Source organism: Macrosteles quadrilineatus, unplaced genomic scaffold (genome assembly GCF_028750875.1).
Source record: "Macrosteles quadrilineatus isolate MER2022 unplaced genomic scaffold, UCM_ALF_1.0 Scaffold_1__1_contigs__length_201487025, whole genome shotgun sequence".
In the NCBI taxonomy this organism is placed as follows: domain Eukaryota; kingdom Metazoa; phylum Arthropoda; class Insecta; order Hemiptera; family Cicadellidae; genus Macrosteles; species Macrosteles quadrilineatus.
Genome location: NW_026542594.1, coordinates 167,408,035 through 167,412,554, shown reverse-complemented (window position 1 = coordinate 167,412,554; position 4,520 = coordinate 167,408,035). Strand labels below are relative to the sequence as shown.

The 4,520-nt window shown below is 35.0% G+C and overlaps 1 long non-coding RNA gene across 1 annotated transcript; it reads right to left on the bottom strand.

Moving 5' to 3' along the window:
• Nucleotides 1–1,220: 1,220 nt before the first annotated feature.
• LOC128983674 (uncharacterized) lies at nucleotides 1,221–4,083 on the bottom strand. Its single transcript, XR_008489888.1, has 3 exons — nucleotides 3,956–4,083; nucleotides 2,455–2,563; nucleotides 1,221–1,402 (listed from the first exon to the last, which is right to left on the bottom strand). It is a non-coding gene; the product is annotated as an uncharacterized LOC128983674 (long non-coding RNA).
• Nucleotides 4,084–4,520: the final 437 nt, after the last annotated feature.

Genomic DNA, 4,520 nt, shown 5'->3' with positions numbered 1-4,520 from the left:
CAACAGTCGGAAAAGATATACTTAATGGGTGAGTTCGAGCGCATCAGTTTATATTTTGAAAGCTATCTGTTCCCTCTGTGAAGAACACACACACCGCAGGAGCTTTCACCGGACTCATGTGCATGGCTAGTCTACTAAGTCCCTTTTGTATCAACTTGATTATCTTAAAAACAGTCATACATAAATACACTATAACACAAAAAACTAGAGTACTGTATTATACATTGTATATGTGCTACATGAGACCGTACAAATGATTATTTTACATAAAAGACATGGGTAACCCAAAACTACTCGTGTAACAACTTACACAAAATAAAAATAAAAATAATAAAAAAACATAATGGAGTGCTCCCGTTCAGTAGCCAGGGTTAGAGAGCCGGCTATTCTCTAAACAATCTATTCATCTAGGCTTACGCCAGTTATTTCCCTAAACATTTTACTTATTGTTTATATTTTACCTCTCAGAGCTCTAACTGGGAATAGAGGAGACTACGATCCAGTCTTGTTATTTCAGGTAAGTTAGGAAAGGGTATTGGGAGTTAGTGAGGCACAGCGCTGTATTAACCTTTTCGTAGCTCCTCCATTCCAGCCATACATCTGGGAATTTTTCCGATTCTATTTAACTAAGTCTAGCACCAAAATATTGTTACAAACAAAAAAACGGAACACTCTGTGCAAACGATGTTAGAGTATAGCATATTTTTTATACAATTACATAAATGGACAACACAGTACCAAACATTAATTCAATAAAAACAATAATCACATCAGAATAGTCCGTTTACAAAATGCAGGCGGTTTAAGGGGAAGTTTTTCTGGGTTTCCCTACCACTTTTCTCTAAATGTATGTTACAGCTGATTAAGCGGTTGAGCTTATTGACATCTGTCCAGCTATTTGTTTCTGTTGTAATAATAATAACAATAATCATCCTGCTTCACGATCTAGTCATCCTAATGAAGAAATTGGAACAAAGTTTGAAAGACTAGTGAAACCTGTAAAAAGATATGAGTGAAACAAGCAAACAAGCCTACTGAGGCGTTTGAAGCTTTCTATGAAATGTATTTTGTTTATAATCTTTTGTTGCATGAATAAATAAAATACACTTTTTTACTTTTAATGTTCATTCATTGTAATTTTATCTCAGTTAAAAATATACTTTTTCATCAAGTCAAGTCTAATGAATTGTTAATAGGTAATTAAATTTAAAGAACCCCCATAACCACCAAAATTTTGTAAACGGAGTTTAATACAAAAAAAGATTAGAAATATACAGAGCATGTGCCAATTCTTCGCTTTCCAAAGTCGTTCAGAGTGGCGAGTCGGTCTGCACAGCTTGTACTGTTCCTGTGACGGCGACACAGAGCAGGTCCATGTCGGCATCTAGTACTCTCCCTCCATCTTAACAGAAGAAAGACAACATCATCACTAGTATCAGGGACATACTACCTGATACTTTGAATACTGATAAGTCGCTCATAATACATACTATATAATACATACTACTCTGATATTAGGACCTGGGACCTAATTAATTATAGTCTCTTTCAATGAATATTCTTTTCATTTTTATGGTAGCCTATAGCCTCTGGATAAAAGAATATTACAATAAAAGGTTTAAATTACCTGTATCCGTCAAGTGATCCTGGTTTGTAGTTAATTGACTACAGCCGTTTTGTGTTGTAAAAACACATCTTCAGGTCAAATGTACATTGATTTATTCCATGGAATGGTCGTCGTAAGGTTTAAAGTTCACAAAAATAACATACACATACACAAAACATTAAACATAAATTGGCCAAAACAAAAAATACGAAAAACACGTAATAGACATCGGACACGTACGGTGCCGGTAGAAGGTAGGTCATAGGCGTTTTCGTACGTTTTGTATTGGCCAATTTATGTTTAGTGTTTTGTGTACGTGTATGTGTTATTTCTGTGAACTTTAAACCTTATGACGACCATGGAATAAATCAATGTACGTTTGAACTGAAGATATGTTTTTACAACACGAAACGGCTGTAGTTAATTAACTACAAACGTGACGGATACAGGTAATTTAAACCTTTTACCTTTTTGAATTTTTTTTATATTCTTTTACATTCATGCCCCCTTTAACTCCAGGCCACAGCCATTGAAGTGGCACCACAAATAGGGTTCTAATCTAACAGCTGTTTTGTTTCAAAGCAGCTGGTATTTGTGTATTTTTTTAAAACACAAAAGCTTGGTAACTGGGGCCACTAAAATATTGACTCCACTCTAAATGCACTGTTAGAAATATATTTTCAATTCTACTTGTAACAAGAAGATTGTTCTTGAACCTCATACTGGAAAGAAATCAGCTCAATATGATAAGAACTAAAAAAAGCTTAAGACACCTTTTAAAGTGTCTATGTATTTGACAACTATTTATTTCTTTGTTTCAAATAGTAAATCAAGTGTATGATAGTTACCTCAAGGGACAAAAGTGTTCGAGTAGCCTGACGTGGGGCAGGATCCAGCTGCGTTAAATCTCATGCTACGTTTTTGATTGGCAGACACCAGCACACCACTGTGATATTCCTGCAACAAGGAACATCAAGGGGTTTAAAGGTTTAAAAGGATTAACACAATTACAATTAATTATATACGTTTCTTGTGAAATCAACCAAGTCTAGAATATCTATCATTTGATCTTATTGAATTGTTAGTTTATTTTTCCAATTTATACATCGGTTTATTTACGTACAATTGCATGTTTACTGTTTTTTACTGTATTTTTATCGGGTAAATGACCAGTTGCTCGGTAGCTGTGGACGAGTGAGTGTGTGTTGTGCAATATATTAAGAGTGGTCCTGTATCAAAAATAGTAAAACAATGAATCTGTTACCTGTGGTTGCAATGTGGTGCAGAATTAGGCAGCGTAGGATTGAGAGGAAGTACTTGATTCAACCCAATTAATCAAGTTATTAATTGATTAAAAAACCTAATAATAATAAATAATAACTAATAAATGTTTTTTTTTCTTTACCCTCCAATTGTTCAAAAACCTCTCTCAGAGCAGAGCAAACTAGTTTCCACGCTTCTTTCATTTAATTTCTGTCCTTATAATAGTTTAAAGTTTTATCCCACAGTACTGGGTTTGCTTCCACTAATTCAATCAAAACATCATTGTCAATTATCACTTCAGTTGCTATTTTCGATCTACACGATAATTCATATTTGAAGCCATTGTCACTCACAACTGTCACTATTCACTTCAAAAAACAAACGCAGTATGCAAAGTGCACAGAGAGAAGGTGCAACGAGAACTAGGACTAATAGGGAGAACGCACGACATCTGACAAAACAATTGTGGTGTGGGTGAGCACCCATTTAATCATGTACGCCCTTGCAAGCACGACAGTCGGGTGAGAGTCGCGGATCACAGTTTCAGTGGACAAATGCACCACAAAAGAATGATGTGGTTGTTAGATAGGATAGGATTGGTTTACTAACCGGAATGTGCAGGGCCGATATTAGGTGCAAGGCAATTGGCTTTTTTGGGGGGCGAAAAAAAATTTTAAATGAAAAAAATAATGATTGTAGTGAATTCTGACTATTTTCCTTGGCTATGTAGACATTATTATCGTCTTCCATTATCCGATTATCAACGTCTCTCTCAATTGCGGCAAAACAGATTAAATCAGTGAAATTAATTTATAAAAAAAAAAAAAATAGATGGGCCCCCTCCTAGGCCTAGGCCCCCGCAACTGCTGTGTCCGCTGTTAGGGAAATACAGCCCTGAGTATTTATGTAGTTTGGAATTTTGCTTTACCACAGACAAGATATTCTTCTTGAACCTCATTTGGGAAACAGATCAGCTCAATATAGCAAGAACCTTAAAAAAAATTAAGAGACCTTTTAAAGTGTCTATGTATTCAACAACTATTAATTTCTTTGTTTTAAATAGTAAATCATTTGTAAGATAATTACCTTAATAAGGGACGAAACTGTTCAAGGAGCCTGACGTGGCCGACGTGGGGCAGAATTTACAGCTGAGTTAAATTCCATGCTACGCTTTTGGTACGATTGGCAGACAGCAGCACACCACGGTGATATTCCTGCAACAAGGCACATCAAGGGGTTAAAAGGATTAAAGGATTAACACAATTATGATTAAATATATACGTTTCTTGTAAAATCAACAAAGTCTAGAATCTAATTTATCATATCTTCGATATATATAGAATTTACTGATTATTCTGGACAAACGCCAGTACTTAGGTAATTTAAATCTATCATGAGATCTATTTTATTTGTTAGTTTATTTTTCCAAATTATACATCGGTTTATTAACATACTATTGCATGTTTACTGTTTAGTAACGCTGATCTGTAAATCCATTGTGTATCTTCATAGACTAAAATAATTAAATACTAGGTGGCGTTCGCAGAAGCATCCACAAAATTGAGCGGAGTCGTCAAGGGTTTATATTATATTGTTTTGGTCATACTGCAGTAATACCAGTCGTTTTTAATGCATGCGTTGAGGGTCTAAA